The following is an 18,268-nucleotide window of genomic DNA, read 5'->3' as shown; positions in this document are numbered from 1 at the left end:
GGTGCTCGTGCAGGTGTCACAAAGTACATCCTCAGTGGCCATGGAGAAAGTTGGCTTTGTAGCATCATTGCAAGAACTACAATCGCGGGGAATGGTGATCGACCTGATAGCCACGGACAGACACGTTTCAATTGCCAAGACAATGAGAGAAGAGTACAAAAATATAAATCACCAATTTGACGTTTGGCATCTTGCAAAAACAATCAATAAAAAAATGTCAGCTGCAGGTAAAAAAAAAGATATGCAAGGTATTTCACAGTGGTCCAAGTCAATCAGCAACCATCTTTGGTGGAGCTCAAAAACATGTGGAGGGTCGTTGGAAATTCTACTGGAAAAATGGCGGTCAGTAATGCTACACTGTACCAACGTTCACCGTTGGAACACAAACCAACATTTCCACAATTGTGAACATGGCCATTTGTCCACAGAGGAGGCACGGAAGAAGAAGTGGTTGATTCCTTCATCACCCACTCACAAAGCCATTGAAAAGATTGTATTTGATAAAACTATAACAAGAGATTTGAGGGGACTCACGGAATTCTGCCACACAGGAGATTTGGAGGTGTTCCACAATATGTGCCTAAAGTACAGGCCAAAACGATTGCATTTTGGCATGGAGGGCATGATAAATCGGACTCTTCTAGCGGTCTTGGCACATAACCATAATGTTGGCCGTCAACAAAGTAGGACGACCGGAACTTTAGGGACGCTTCGCTACAATAAGGCCTTCACTTAAAGAAGTAAACAATGGGTGATCAAACCAGTGTTTGAGGATATGCAATATGAGTTTATTGAGAGACTTATTGTTGATGTCCTAGATAGGCACATACATGGAGTTGTGAACGAACCTGTGCAGGGGACAACTGCATTGCCACCCAACATTGCCTCTGTTCCATGTCCACCTAAAGAAGAGCTCATTGAGAAATACACATCACGGTTTAAATGATTGTAATTTGATTGTCTGTTCTCTCGAGTCTCCTCATGTCGCAGGCCCATTGAATATGTGTATCTATGTAATGTGTAAATAAAAGTGATTGCTCAGTGTACATGCAATGTGTCTCTCCACCCTTGCCCCTCCCTTCACCGTGCAGTAGTGCGAACCACCCGGGTGTCACCTGTGACTTTGCTCTCGAGTCTCCTCATGTCGCAGGCCCATTGAATATGTGTAGCTATGTATTGTGTAAATAAAAGTGATTGCTCAGTGTACATGCAATGTGTCTATCCAACCTTGTTCATTTGCGCATTAAATTAAACCAAACAGTAATATAAATCATTTTTCAAAAAATATAGAATGTCTCCGTATTTATGGTTCTCTGGGGCTGCAAAGCACGCAGACAAAATGCAAAGATGGAGTGTAAATTTCAAGTCCTGTGAGATGGCCTTACACTGAATGGAGCTAACTAGGAATGTGTGCTCGTTCAAAGTGAAGGTCAGCTGCTTTGATTTTTTGCTCGGGTGCCGGAATGGCCCACGACTCAGTATAAGGTTCTATTGTTATTTGACCTTGACAGGCCGGGACCATCCCGAAAGACTTCTTTTTGGGGGTGTGGTGCAATAACGTAAGAAACGACAATGAATAAAATTTCAGAAACGATAGCCATTTAATGTTCGTTCATTAGAAGAAATAACGTCGGCATAGAAGGAGTGGTATTTCGGGGCTGCCCTACGCACAGAAACAATGGAAAATGCAAATATAATGTAAGTAACTCTTTAGATGAGTTTATACCGCAATTTAAACTTGTTCGTTCTATGTGGCATATTGTTTTGTACCGCGCACTATCTTTAGGAGAACCATCTCCTTTTACGGAAGCACCTCAAAACCTTCCTCTTTGCTTCTGCTTTCTCTCTCCCTCTCCCCTGCTACAACTGGTCCACTGTCTGCGACCTCGGTCCTGGGCCCTTCCACTCTCCACCTGCACTGCCTCCCTATCAACCCCTGCACTGGGGGACTGTCTCAGTATCCTACAGCCCCCCCTTGACGTATAATACCCAGTTGCACTGTCCTAGCTATGAAATAATTTCCCGACCGAATATATAAAATGAATAATTTTAATAAAGATCTGATGGTGAGACTAATTTCATTTTTTATGTTTTTCAAACAGGTACATCGTTCATTATTGCATGTGTCACGAGTACCAGACACCGGCAATGGGTTTTTCAACCACCAGTTGCTTCTCCGCGTGAACAACGTTACCACCCTGACCATTTTATGGGACGATCGCCAAGTACAAGTATGCCCTTACGCGGTACTAACGGCTAGATGCAACATACAGACCGTTGTGGTGGCCTAGTGCCTCGTTGTTGGAACAGCCATGCGATTATCAGTGCGACCGAAGAGCTTATTTTATCGTAAACCAACACCCTGTGTACTGCACACGAACATCGCTTGCCTCAAGACGAACTATTTTGGATCGAGAGCAAAGAAAAATGCAAATCGCTGAATATTCTCTAAACATTTGATGTCCAATAAATGTACTTTGCCAAATGTACAATCTTGCCGTTTGCTTTTAAACCACAGTTTCATATTCCGAATTGTGGCGCTGTATTGTGAGATGATCTAAGACCCTGTGTACAGCAAAGGAACATCGCGTGCCTCAAAACGAACTTTTTGGAACGTGAGCAAACAAAAATGCAAATCGCTGAATATTCTCAAAACATTTGATGTCAAATAAATGTACTTTACCAAATTTACAATCTTGCGGTTTAATTTAAAAGTACAGTTTCATATTCCCAATTGTGGCGCGCTGTGTTGTGTGAGCTCATCTGTGTTGATTTCCGGGTTCTGTGTGGAGTCGCGTAGAAGACGCCTGGGCGCGTTTGCCTACGCAGCTCAGTCACGTCACGGATAGAGGCGGGGAATATGAATGTTTTGATAAAGTCTGTTTCAGGGGCGGGGGATTTGATTTAGTGCCGCAAAAGCAGGTGAGCCAGGGAGATGGGGGGAAATGATAGGATTATCAGAAAATGGCAGCTGATTTCGAGTGCGTTAATGGAAGAAAAGTCGGGTAAGGTCCATAGGAAAGTTTTCTATGATCTACCGAGTTATGCTTAAAAACACATGGCCGAAGCGTAGGGACAATAAAAAAAAAGTCCCGGAACTATCCTTTAATTTTGACCAGATTAAGTCCACTAACTAAATTAATCAGTAAACTACAAAAATGACTACAATGTCATCAACGATATCTTCAAAACCTCTCTGCAGATGAGTGCATTCACACAACCAACACAGACCATATTTCAATGAAAACACATACATTTGTGATGTCATCTTTGATGTCCTGGGTTTTAGTCTTAGCAGTGCACCGTGGTGGTTGCTTAGCTTACCATAACTGGCAAATTTCAAGGGTTTTTGGTTTTACTTGGAACCATAACGTCCCTTTAGCAAAGTTTTTTTCACTGATTTTCATAGGTCTTTAGTAGCGCAACTTAACCATAACATCCCTTTAACAACGTATTTTTACTGAATTTCATAGGCTTTTAGTAGCGCAACCTAACCATAACACCACTAAACAAATTGTTTTCACTGAATATACATATAGATAATATAAATTTAATACATGTTTACTAGGATTGCCTTAATTTATATACATATAACATAGAAGATACTAAATCCCTTTGCCCCCGCTAGTGATTTTAGATGTCTGCGGACTATGCGCATGTTCGCGGACGGGCTCGGCCAACATCAATACTATCCAAAAATTCAGGGGGTATCTTAAATTGTTGTATCATGCAATAGAAACACTGAACAAGTTCAAAGAGGAGCATATTGCATTCAATAATAAATAAGAAGTGGAAACTGTATATTTAAGACATCAACCGTCCATTTAATTAGCATATGCACCAGAATGGAAGATACCAAAACAAAATAACTAAGCTTCCAACATAATTACCTCACAGAAACTGCACAGCAAAAAGCGACAGTAGACCTAAACAGAAGTAACAGCAAAACCTACCAAGAAACTAGTAAGTACACTAGATGTATGTTATATATTTACAAACTTTCTTATTAGGTACACTAAAACTAATATTTTTTTTTTTTTACACAGAAATATCCAGTACTTTGGAATGGCTGGAAGGAAATTTCCCACAGGATGAAATGAGTGAAGACATTAATACTAATAGTATAAACAACATTTCTCTATGTAAGCCAATTAATAACCATTATTTTATGTGTACTTAATATATTTTTTAATCGACCATACAGAAACTAAAAATAATATACCAAGAGAGACATTAGAAAATACTCTGCAGCGAATGGAACTAAAAATGGATATGTTAATGAAAAATGTCATTCTTATAAAACACTATGTGGAGGACTACATAAAAGAAAACATTAAATATCACTGTCCCACATGTACCTGTTCCCCCTCTCAATGTCCCAGTCAGCTATCCCCAAACCCTCGCCAGCAAGAAAAACGTTACGATGCGACTTCCATCCTTTCCTCCCCTACCCTCCATCATGTCCAAACCCCTAATTCCCCTGTATTAGTTTCAGTTTCTGCTTCCCCCTCTCTTTCATAATTTTTATACTTTATTAAGTGTGTTGCTAGTATATTCCTCTGTGTCTTATTTTTTTTTAAAATGGCAGTTGGGCTATCTGCGGACAGCGCGGGAGTCCAGAATGTCTGCAATTAACCAAAATGGGGGTGTCCTAAGGACACTATACCTGTTCACACTGTCCGTGGTCAAAATGGTGGTGTCCGCAGAACACTAAAGCCGTCCGCATGTCCGTAACTATGGAAATTAAGGTGTCCTAAGAACATTCTTCCCGTTCGCATTGTCCAAAACCAGAATCAATATGTCCGTCGAACACGTAGCATTCCTGCCTGTCCGCAAATGTGTGACGCACTTTTATTTTGTTCAGGGACCTGAACACTGTCCGTAGAACACCCGCATGCATGCGCGTAACACTCTTGGGTCCTACGAACATTGCGCCTGTCCGGAACTATCCGCCCCACATGTGTCACACTTTTAATTAGTTCAGGGACAGGAACACTGTTCGTAGAACACTCGCACGCATGCGCTCAACCGACCCCGCACATTTGGTGTCCTACTGACAGCTGTCCATTCGCGAACATGTCCGCAACATCATCATGTGACCGTACCCACACTGAGCGTGTGACCTTGTTCGCGAACACTGTCCGGGCCCCCGAATATTTAAAAAGTGCTTTTTTGAGCAATACAAGGTATTTTCGGGTAAAAGTTCACCCTTGCACATGTCCCAGGCAATGTCCTTGGCGATCTACATACTTTTTGGAACTTTATGAGCCCTTTCTTGGTGTTTGATTAATCTGCGGACAGCACGGGTGTCCCCGAAGTGTGCACCTGCACCCCTATGAAAGGCCACACCCCAGAGCTGCTCCTCATCCTGTTTTTGGACTTCCAAGAGAGACACTACTCCACACTGCTGGATTGCTCTTTTGTGTTCCTCGAGTCCTGGGTTCTTGCTGGTTCCTAAGAACTTTGAAGATGGCATCCATAGCTGTTCCTGCTGCAGTTGCTTCTCCCTCAGCACCACCCCCACCCCCTCCACAAGGGCCTGCAGAGGGGAACAGACTTGAGGATGCAGAGAAGAGTGATGAAGAGGATGAAGAGGATGAGGTAGTGGAAGTCCCTACTACTAGCACTCATTGTGAATCTTGGGTGTGGAGGTTATTTGCCACTCTTGATAGAGTACCAAAAGTATGTGCAAACAAGGTGTGCTGCACTCAGTGCAAGATGCTGCTGAGTCGGGGCAAGCCTTGTTCGTATAGCTATGGTACTATATCAATGAGGTGACACCTATGGTCGTTCCACGGTGGGTCCGTTGGTAAGATTGTACCTTGCGATAAACGTAGTAGGTTGCGTTCCCATGCAGCATCCTCTGTTTCTGCTCCTGCCACCACAAGTGGGACAGCGCATCCCTCCAGCTGCCTCACAGGCCATACGTGATGCTGTTGGCCCTTACCTTTCGAGGATCACAGTATTGCGCATGTACTGCGATACAGTACTCTGCAGGGGGGAGACACTTCAAAGTGCTTTTGAGGCTGCGATCAAGGAGCATGAGAAGGACTGCTACCTGCCTGAATAAGGCCCACCCTACATCTTCCTCTCTCCACCTGCCCTTTCTTATCCCAATGGTTGGTGCCCCTCCCTTACCCTCCTTTCCCCTCCTTTCCTTGTGTGTCGTGTTTAAAAAAGCCCAAAAAATATAAAACAACAAAAACAAAAAAAAGGCTCTTTTCAGAGCCGCCTTTCACAGTTCAAAAATAGAAGTGTCAATGAATGCCATAGGGCCCTGTGCATGTCCTATCAGAACCATTGCACTTTTCTCCAGGAGGAAGTGGTGGCTCTGAAAAGAGCCTTTTTGTGTGTTTTCTTTTGTGTTTCGAAAACGTTAAATGGTCAACACCTACTGCAAAATGGATTGTTGTAATTCCAAAAAGGTTTGCAATGTTTTTTGTATATTTTGCAGAAAAATCTGATTGCCTGCATAAGTAAGATGTACTCCATCTCTGCAAAAAATGTGTGTGTTACGAAACATAATATTTTCATTGTGAAAAGAGGACATGCCAACATCTCTCAAAATGGACAACAGCCTTATTGACATTGCGCCTCGCTTTCTCCATTTGTGGACCAAATGAAGAACAACATAGCCACATTTGTCTCTGACCAATACTTTCCCAAGTCCTTCTTTCATTGCAAATTGCAAAGAAATTCCAGACACATGTCCTAAACTGTTCCCTCCACAGTGAATAATAATAATGTCTGGATGACACTGTGTCACCAAAGTAGCACAAAGAGGTACCAAAATCCAGCCACTTCATTCCACGCACTCCATGCCAGTGCACTTCCACATGAGGGAATCCAAGATGTGCAGCCACTCCACAGCGACCTGCATGCACCTCCAACCAATGTATCCATGAGTCACCCAAAATCCAGACAGTCTGCCTTCTGAAACACACTGCCATAGCTATCTGCTCTCCTCTCAGGAAAAATACTTTCTGACAAAGTCTCTCCTTCCACATCACACCCAGTGAACCTTATTGACCAATCCCTTGCTCTGCAAAGTCTCATTTGCATGCCTACAATCCCTGTATCTAATACGCGATGTGCGCGGACAACCGCATAGAACGATAGAAGAAGTGTGCCCCATTTCCTCTTTGAGGTTGGCTTCCTGCCTTTAGCATACTGCTCCAAACCATGCGCAAACATATCTTCAACCAGCAACACCCTCACTTTCTCCACCTCTGCCATCTTCACTACACACAGCCTCTTTCAATACCAACCACAACCTCAACACCTGATTGGCTGATCCCCTACAGTCCTATGTCCATGGCAGATATGTTGAGAAGTCCCATATGTGGCACGCCCTGTCCGCAGAGCCCTTCTACCCTTTCCACTTCACTCTTTGCACCATTTCCTCAGTGGCTACTGTTAAGCAGTCACACAACCATCAACCAATCACATCCAAGAACTCTACATCTAACTCCATCATGGCAGATCAGCACTTTAGATGTACTATTGATCACTCTCAGTATAATTGGGCTGTGACTGCAAAGGACCTACAGCAACAACTACTATAAAACTCCACAAGATTTCTACTTGCAGATTCATCCACATGCACATGCAAGAACACAAACTGCAGGTATGAATATTTTCTCCATAGTACATATACAGCTCTTGTATGAATGCATATAAACAGAGTAACTGCCACTTACCCTGTATAACCTGTAAAATAAAAATAAACTTACTGTTATTTCTCCCATCTGCTATCATCAATTATCACTTTCAAACCTGTCTGCTCTCCAAATTTTTGTTTACACACACAACTACCTAAAAAAAGTACAATTAAACGATGAGAGAAATAACAGTATAATTGTGGAAAAAGGCTCTGTAAGTGTATTATAAAATGACACAAAGCCAGGATGCGTACATGCATCTTTATTCAAGCATACATATAGACAATATCATTAGAAAGGCTCCCAACTGAAGCAACACCAGTGCCTCTAAATCAAATCCTTATGCTTTATTTCCCACACCTTCACACATGCATACATTGCATGCTTTTTTTGTACAATTCCTGCCATTTACCCTGTAAAAATAGCAAAAAAGCATATGATTATTTCGTCTACCTCCTAACATCCAATAAAACAGCCTTAAGAAGCCAAGTGTGTTCTGTACACTTACTATTATACTCATTTGTAAAGCATGTTCAACTAACAGATTCTAAGTAAAATATACAGGATGCACATAGGCAAAGGAAAGTGCATGTATATACAATACTCAGTTATCAGAAAACACTAATACTGCAAAAACAAAAAAAATCAATGTCTACATTAACAGTGCTATAAACACACATACTTACTAACTTCTTTCTTTTACATTACACAGAAGAGCACTGTCCTGAAAAGCAGCACCGTCTGAAGTACGAACAAGAATTTAGAAGAAACATACTCTTTCTGTACAAAAAAGTAAGTGCAATACTACCGTAATGTTTGAACTGTTACTCAAACACACGAGATTTCTAGTATTGTAGAACAAACAAGTGTATTCACCTTGTACCATTAGATTTAGTATTAGTGCTTCCCCTCATCAGCTGCATACTTTGTATTGTCATCTAAACCCCAGTATAGTAACACACAAATACAAGAATAGCCTACCCACCTTGACGTAGCTGCCCATTGCTCAATCACACACCTCCACATGCATCCTTACAATCATACTCAGACACTCATGCACAAAGCACACATACACTGCACAACAGCCCAACCCACACTTTATTTTTTTCTCCACAGACCCCAAAGAATGCCTACCAAAAACAACTCTGTAGAAAGCAACGCAGAAGTAGAGCAAATCAAAATAAAAGTGTCCAAAATAAGCATCCATCTCTAGCAGAATTTGTACAAAAAATTCAAACAAAACAGCTAATACAGTCATTAAGCGAAACAAAACTAGCTTCCAGTACAGAAACTTTGCCCTGATTCATGGATTATTTGTGCCGAAAAAAACGGGATTTGTACGCAATTCTTCCTGCAAATCCCTGTTTAACAAATGGGGATTTGCGGGCAGAATGGCGCACAAATCCCATTTTTTTTTCGGCGCAAATAATCCATGAATCAGGGATAGTGAGACTCTTTTTTCTTAAACAGAGTGCAGAAGAATAACAACAGACTTTCTGCTGGTTTCAAATTCATGGGCCCAAGCTATAGGACCTTTTTTTCTCCTAGAAGCAGAAGAATATTCATTTGACAGAGTTGTTATACTTAATTTAAATAATGTTGCTACACCAGGAAATACCCTATAATGTTCTGCTACTCACAGCAATACTTTTAAATCTGTTCCTAGCATTCTGCAATTAACTCTCCAAAAGAGCTACTTTCTCTAACAGAGTCAGAGAAAAAGATAAAATTTAATGCAACAATGTATTAAAATAACATTCAAATATCAGTCCCTCCCCACACACAAGTTCCACCAATTGTTCCCAAAGTGTCTGTGAGTTACCACTGGCATTCATTCCTATTTGCTTCTACTACTGCAAGTCTGCTTTGCATGTGGTATAAGATTGCAACTTTGCTGATAACAAACGACTTTCTCAGTTGGGATTTATGATTGCTTATATTGTTATGAAAACCTTTAATTGTGTTTTTATAAGTTTTCTTGCATTTCCTTTCATGCAGAGCACTGAAGGACAATTGGGCCTCATTACAAGCTTGCCGGTCCGGATGCAACGGTACTGTAAGCTTGACGGTACCATTGTATCCGGATCGGCAAACTCTGAGTTGATCTTGCGGGTGCCTTTCATTCTGCCAAGTCTGACCTGGCTGAATGAAAGGCACCCGCGAGCACAGCATGCCTGTAGCACAGGAACCGTTATAATCAGTGCCGGTGCTACAGGCATCCCCATTCCCATGGAGCCCTATGAGGCTCAATGAAAATGGGGATCACCCGATACTGGCACCCACGAAAGGCCAATTACCGGGTCTGGCTGGGCTGGAATACCCCAGTAATTGCCCATTCGCGGGTGCTAAACTTTCTTGCAAGTTTGGAGGTAGCCTTGCCGGTTTTATCTCTAACCTTGTAACGAGCCCCAATGATTAATCCATCTTGAAACTTCTCATTCCTTGATCTGTTTCTGCTATCGGACAAGGAAGAGACAATGTACTAAAAATGGTAGCAATCACTGAGATCACTAGTGTGCTTGTATTCACACAAGGAGATAAGACTTGTGGTTTACCATGTATTGTTCCTATACTCAAATAATTCTGTATAGTCTCTACTGGCCCAGAATTAATTTCAGCTATATTAAAGCAACATTGGAGGCTCACCTACAGCCATTCTCAGGAACTGATCAATGCAACCTACAACATCAATCTTGCTGGTGCCCAATTTCCCTACCGAGGAGTGCTATGCTTTTCTTATAGAGATAACTGATTAGTCTGGTTAATCCACACTTTTCTCGACCTATCTATCATTTGGCTGAATTACATTTTGTGACAATTGTACTGTTTTCTCTTACCACAAAAAAGATAGATGGTGGGTTTGGGTTAAGCATATAGAAAGGTGTGGTGGTGAGTGAGTAGGTGATGGGTGTGTGGGTGTAAACCCCTGCTTTCTGTGGTAAACAAAACAAAAGGATAAAAGAAAAGAAATCAGTGAAATGTAATTTGGCCCCAAAAAAATTTGGAAAATCTCATAGATCATGATCCTGCACTCAGTTTACGGTAGTTCTTTTTATTATGATATTAAAGTGGTAAAAAAAAACTAAAACTAAACACATGACTGTTTAAACGTTTCCTCACTTTTGAAGAAGGGAACCGTTAGACAGACTTAAGGAGCATTCTTACTCCAACTTGCCTCCATGAACAAGTAGCAGGAAAATAGTAGCCATCCAATAACATACTCCAGACATACTCAGTTTGTGCAGTGAAGGGCACACCATGCCATAACAGTCCTTGATGACCTGCCAAAGATTGTTCCACCCTTAGCTCCTGGAATGGTTCACATCTGCTCCTTCAACCAGGATTGCCTTGTCGGGGGTTGGGGCGGCTCTCACTTGATCCTGGTGCCAAAATCTTTCAAGTAGCGCTTGTACTCCTTCCCTCTTCCGGGGTCAAATGGTAAAGTGTCTTTGGTTCCCTAAGCCTGGAATTCTTTTAAATACAACACTGTCTGAGGGATGGTTGGGGGACAATTTTCCATCAGCCCCTTTTTGGCAGCATAACATAGTAAGGATCAGTTGCCTCTCTGGCCTCCTCCTGCTCTGGCGATCCACCTCTCAGTTTTCACTGTAGATGGGAAACCCTTAGAAACCCTATTTAATGTGGCAATGACCATTAACACATTTACAGCTGAATGGTGTCAAGATAGATCAAATAACAAAGTGTGGAGATGTTCTCTATCAATGGGATACTCGTACCCTCAGGATCTCTAAAACATAAAACAGTCTCAAGGATATATCACTCTGCCCTTTCTTGGATCACAGTCACTTCTTATGCCAGTTTGCAGTCCCAAGGATATAGCCCCTTCAGCTCCTTTTCACAGGTCTTCTTCACACCGTATAGCAACCTGCTCACTATTTCTAATCCACACCAGGGGCGTACTCTACTACTTTTTGTCCTGTGGTTATAATGGACCGGGTCACTATCAGGAATATTGTTTCTTTTGGAACCTAGGGTAAAAAGGACACCATATCTCTCCCATAAGGAATGCGAGCTCTTCTCACCCTGACAGTTATTTCTTACACCTCCCCTCTCTATTTCACCCTGGTTGCTAAATAGTATGGTACCTTTTTCAACCACAAGAGATACCCAGTTCTTGTCACCAACATCCGATCATGGGCTGCCGAGTCTGCAGAAACAAGTGAGACTACTTGGGCTAATTATTTATTTCAACAACATCATCCACATTAAGATGGCTGCCTGTGGGATGTATTAACCCACTCATCCGAGCCCTGCAACAGTACTGTGCATTGCTGGCAGCAGAAACATCAGAATGGCCACTGGAAAGCATGCTGCTTGCCAGAGATCACCAGAAAATGCACAGTGAAAACCGAAAAAATACACAGCCACCCACTTTTGCCCATATTAGTGAGCGCAGGAGGTCACTGCCTAAAACCACCATTGGGCTACACACACAGTAGCCTGAAACCACTTGGAAATAGCAATACTGATTGCCAAAAGCAACCCAGAGCTGTTTGGGAATTCATTTTCTTGATTGTCAAAATATGCTAAAATCATGGCTCACAAATCACCAAAAAGATCCAACCTCCTTGTTGGGTGTTCCACATGATTATACTGCAAGAATCCACAAAAAACACAATGTCAGCAAGAATCATATGCTATCAAGCGAAATCTGATTTTAAAGATATTGATGGAAGGACAGCTGTCAAAAATGGGTGTAGTACCGTTGCTCACCTCTACCAGAAAGCTGGCGTTTTAAAACAATTCCTTGTAAAAACTGAACAACTGAACCCAAACTATGCCAAAGAAATACTGGCTATCAGAAGCCTAAGGGGTAGAGACAATGTAAAACTATATTCTGAAATGACTCGAAGGAAGCAATTGTTTAATGTATGTATTACAAATGTGGGTTATATTGTAAGAAAAGACAAATTGTAACATTGGTGGCACAGTTAAAAAGTGTTCCCACACTGGGATCAGACAGATTCCACAGCTCCTGCCTGAACAAAAGAAGCTTCCTTCTGCCCCAAGCCAAGAGATTGACAAGTTGGTGTGAAAAGGAACTGGGGAGTGGCACCCTGGACTGGGGCTCTGCTGGCAGGAAAAAGAGACAATGGATTCTTTCAGCTGAATAGAATATGCTGATTTGGGTGTGTCTGGTCCACAGCTGTCCTGGCAGGAAACAGGCCATGTGACCTCTGAGTCAGAGCCAAGTTCTGGGGGGGGGGGGCGGACCAGACTGAGATGTGAATTCAATTGAGAGCAAATATATGTTTTATAAAATTGCAATTGACAAAGTTTACCAAGCTGACAGAAATGTCAAACTTGGAGATTCTTAAAATGACAAATTCACTCACAGTTCAACACTAAGCTGGATGCTGTGTGATGTTCTGAGACCAAACCCTGTAATTATTGATATTGTAGCTGCAGTGTTTATGCTAGAAACATGAAAACTTACAGTAATATGCTCAGAGAGGGTGTGTATGTCTGTGTAAAATTGGGTGCAGAACCAATCTTGGCAAATTCACCAAAAACGAAAATAAGTTGTCATTTCTGAACACAAGCTTGTAGGAACAAGGGACTTGAACAGAGACCGGCCTTAATTAATCTGTGAGGTGTATATGTACTATGAACAACTTGTATATCTGGGAAATATGTGTTTTGGGAAAAATTGATTTTCTATGAGAAAGCAGAGGGTAGGGATTACAGCTAAACCATAAACACATCATCACTCTGACTCATTCTGACACGCTAATCCGTTCTCCAGTCAGGGGACAGCAAGTCCTCTAACCTATCAAATCCTTAGGGGGGTGGCCATGTAGAATCAGCCTCCACACCCACTTTGAAAACACATAAAAAGAGACTGCCCAGGACAAATGAGACACACTAATTTTTCCACTTCAACTGATTCCTGCGCAGCACTCTGCCAGACCAGATCCAGACAATATCCAGACTCCAGATAGATCCAGAGACCAGACTCTAGAACCAAGCTCTAGAACCTAAAGCAGAGGCCTAACCCAAAAGCTGAACTCTTCTCAGCAGGCCTGTAGAATCTAGCAACTTGATTCTCACATTCAACAGCCGGGCTGAGCTGTTCTATTCTAGCCAAGAACCCTGTGCTAGGACCAAAGTCCAGACCCAGAAAGCAGCGCTGTATCCAGAACACATCAGACCCTGACCAGAGGCTGTGCTGTGAGCAGAACCAGTGCCTGAGATCGTCCGGTGGTGAGTGAAGTCCAAACCTGACCAGATCGGTGACGAGGCCCATTTCCATTCCATTCCAAAACTAGGAGTGAGTATCTGGTCTAGAACTGTACAGAACCAATCTCTTAATTTAAAGTAATCCTCTTCCATTCATTTCAACCTATCCAGAACTGCATTATAGAATTTTGTGTCCATCCTGTTGATGGTAAATCTCTAAGGCGCATCTGTCATTCTGAAATCTTGACTTTATTTCTGTAAATCTACCTCCACAAAAATGTCTGTATCCTTTGAACCGTATTTCCTAGAAGTGAAAATTAACTGTCATTTTAAAGCTGAGATCCCCAGCTTTCCAACAAACCAAAAATACATTCCAATTCCTTATAGTTTTTCCGTAATCACGAATTGCAATTTAGCTCAATTTCATTTTCTGTCAAAATAGCTACTCCTTGTTCTCAATTGCTGAATTTCGTTTTCAATCTGATAATCACTCATGAATCATTGCTAGTGTTGATCTGAACCAATCTAAAGTAACTATCACTTATCCTGACTATCCCTTAGTGAATTAAAAGCATTTTAGTATATTTCCCATCCATTGCAATCACATTCCAAAGCGTTTTGACCTATGTTTTAAAATCATTCCTGTGTGTCTCTAAGCTTGCTGGGGGGAACTGGAATTGAACTGTATTCTTGATTGTATTCTTGAAACCTGTGTACTCTCCTTCCCATCTCTTCATACTGCATAGTGGGGGGAGTAAGTAGTCACAGGGGAAAAAGAGATTATATTTTCTTCTAATTCAATTCATATCAAGTTTATTTCTGTGCTGCATTCTTTCCCATAATTGTATTTCCTTGAATCACATAAGTATTCTCTGCTACAGTATCTTCCATATTCATACTCCTAAGCGATTAAAGAGAGTGTCAATTTTGAAATATTACCCATTGTTGATTACCGTCCATATTCATAAGTGTGCTATTCAGAAATTATTTTGTTCCTAAAAGTGTGATATATATATTGTTTAATTCTTCAATTAAATCTTTTAATTTGCAAAACAAACCTACTTCTTGGCTCAGTGAGGTCGGGGAGATCCATAGAGAGGGGTATTATATAAGGGTTCATCATCCAGATTTAAAAACTTTGACATACAAATATATAAATAAGGGCTTCCATTGGGCATCCCAGACTAGGCATTGACTTAGTTGGAGTGCTGGATTGAAGTCACTTACATGCCGCCTTTCTTGGCACTGAACTGCATCACTTGTGAGCCCCAGAGCCCACCTCACAACCCTGATTGGCTGCATTCTACTGTAGGGTATTTTGGGTTTCTAGTTTGCCACTAACACAGGGCTAAACGCACTTCGGGATCACTTGCTGGGGAAACAACTTGACTTAGGAATGCAATAGGGACACTGTTTCTCTACCTTATTTGTATTGCAATGGTGGTTCAGCATGATTACACAGAATGACAAATGATGTTATTATAACATGGGGTTTACCAAACACAGCTCTTTACACCTTAGAGTGATAATAAGCCACACAGAGAATAGCCATGCCATAAAATGCTTCACAGATTGTCTGCATGACCACAACAAAACGCACACAGGGAAACACAACATGCCATCGTTGTACATTGAGCATTGTAGGCAAGCTGAAAGCAAAGCAATGTACACTCATTTACAGATTCATGATGGTTTCATAAACTGTCAAGCATTATGCAATTTACACTTTCTGCTTCTAACACATTAGGCAAAAAAATGTCCCTCCATCTGCCCGTGACACTGCAACTCTCTCCTGTTCTAATCTTGGCAGAAACACACATTTCTATGTCAGAACCTTGAGATAGCCACTGCTCTTGGCAGCTTATTTCTTTTTGCAGACAGAAAACTAAGCACAGGAAAATGCACAACATGAAATAGCCTGCCTGACATCTATTTTACCTTTTTTGAATGATCAGTATTTTTTTGGCACACACGCCCCTCACTTAGTGCTGGATGCTCACCTAAAAATATCTGAATAGTTTGCAAAACCATTGAAGGCCAAGCTCTGTGTGCCCTGGGCTGCTGGACTCAGATGCCCCCTCTTTCTCAGGTTCTGAGCGAAAGGCATCTTTCTGCTCTGGTCTGCGCTCACACACGGAAAACCCTTTCTCCTCTGTGATCTTACTTCTCTCCCTTTTGGCAAGAAAAACCAGAAAACAGCCAACCAGCCTACCTTCTATCTCTGTGTCTTCATTGAAAGCCTCTCTCCTACCTGTCCACTTCACGTATATTCTCCTACACTATGTGTAAAATCTGTCTGTCCCTGACCATGATGTCATCCCATCAAACAGCCACCCCTTCTGGACAGTCATATCTCCTGGAAGCTTCCAAACATAACTTGTATCTCTTTCCTTTCACCTTTTACACAGAATTCGGTGTAGAGAGCAGATGGCCTAGCTCAAACAACTTCCCTTTTGGCTTACTGCGCTGGGAATTTTAAACAATTGATCCAGTTTACCGCACATTCCATTTCTTCTAACGGTCACGTCTTCATTGCAAAACCAATTATCATTCATTTACTCTCCAAGCAAAATTGCAAAGCCTGTGGCTGCAGCTCCAGGAAGAAGCCCAGTTTGCACCAATGATTTGCATTTTAGCAAAACAGAAAGGTGATGGCTGGAAGGTTTTGAATAAATCATAACCACTGGCAAAGCTCTGGGCAACCCTCCAGACCATCGTTTTTCAGCCTGCCAAGCCATTACAGAAGGGGAAAAAACATATGCAAATCAGGCTTGGTCCTACCCCAAAAGGGGCAGTCCAGCCCGAACTGCTAGGTCACATCCCTTCTGCACGAGACCACAAGCATCCCCAGACATGTTTCAGCCTTGTTGGGCGTCATCAGTGAGGAGTAGCTTGGGTCTCTAGGCCCGGCAGACTCGGGACCCACGTCTGGGCATACCCGTCCCACTCGGGGTGACTTTAGCAAAACAGAAAGGTGATGGCTGGAAGGTTTTGAATAAATCATAACCACTGGCAAAGCTCTGGGCAACCCTCCAGACCATCGTTTTTCAGCCTGCCAAGCCATTACAGAAGGGGAAAAACCATATGCAAATCAGGCTTGGTCCTACCCCAAAAGGGGCAGTCCAGCCCGAACTGCTAGGTCACATCCCTTCTGCACGAGACCACAAGCATCACCAGACATGTTTCAGCCTTGTTGGGCGTCATCAGTGAGGAGTAGCTTGGGTCTCTAGGCCCGGCAGACTCGGGACCCAGGTCTGGGCATAACCCCCCCCACTCGGGGTGACTTTAGCAAAACAGAAAGGTGATGGCTGGAAGGTTTTGAATAAATCATAACCACTGGCAAAGCTCTGGGCAACCCTCCAGACCATTGTTTTTCAGCCTGCCAAGCCATTACAGAAGGGGAAAAACCATATGCAAATCAGGCTTGGTCCTACCCCAAAAGGGGCAGTCCAGCCCGAACTGCTAGGTCACATCCCTTCTGCACGAGACCACAAGCATCCCCAGACATGTTTCAGCCTTGTTGGGCGTCATCAGTGAGGAGTAGCTTGGGTCTCTAGGCCCGGCAGACTCGGGACCCACGTCTGGGCATACCCGTCCCACTCGGGGTGACTTTAGCAAAACAGAAAGGTGATGGCTGGAAGGTTTTGAATAAATCATAACCACTGGCAAAGCTCTGGGCAACCCTCCAGACCATCGTTTTTCAGCCTGCCAAGCCATTACAGAAGGGGAAAAACCATATGCAAATCAGGCTTGGTCCTACCCCAAAAGGGGCAGTCCAGCCCGAACTGCTAGGTCACATCCCTTCTGCACGAGACCACAAGCATCCCCAGACATGTTTCAGCCTTGTTGGGCGTCATCAGTGAGGAGTAGCTTGGGTCTCTAGGCCCGGCAGACTCGGGACCCACGTCTGGGCATACCCGTCCCACTCAGGGTGACTTTAGCAAAACAGAAAGGTGATGGCTGGAAGGTTTTGAATAAATCATAACCACTGGCAAAGCTCTGGGCAACCCTCCAGACCATCGTTTTTCAGCCTGCCAAGCCATTACAGAAGGGGAAAAACCATATGCAAATCAGGCTTGGTCCTACCCCAAAAGGGGCAGTCCAGCCCGAACTGCTAGGTCACATCCCTTCTGCACGAGACCACAAGCATCCCCAGACATGTTTCAGCCTTGTTGGGCGTCATCAGTGAGGAGTAGCTTGGGTCTCTAGGCCCGGCAGACTCGGGACCCACGTCTGGGCATACCCGTCCCACTCGGGGTGACTTTAGCAAAACAGAAAGGTGATGGCTGGAAGGTTTTGAATAAATCATAACCACTGGCAAAGCTCTGGGCAACCCTCCAGACCATCGTTTTTCAGCCTGCCAAGCCATTACAGAAGGGGAAAAACCATATGCAAATCAGGCTTGG

This window comes from Ambystoma mexicanum, chromosome 12, assembly GCF_040938575.1.
Source record: "Ambystoma mexicanum isolate Mex_15411 chromosome 12, UKY_AmexF1_1, whole genome shotgun sequence".
Lineage (NCBI taxonomy): Eukaryota > Metazoa > Chordata > Amphibia > Caudata > Ambystomatidae > Ambystoma > Ambystoma mexicanum.
The sequence above is the reverse complement of the archived record's forward strand: the minus strand, read 5'-3'. Positions refer to the sequence as shown.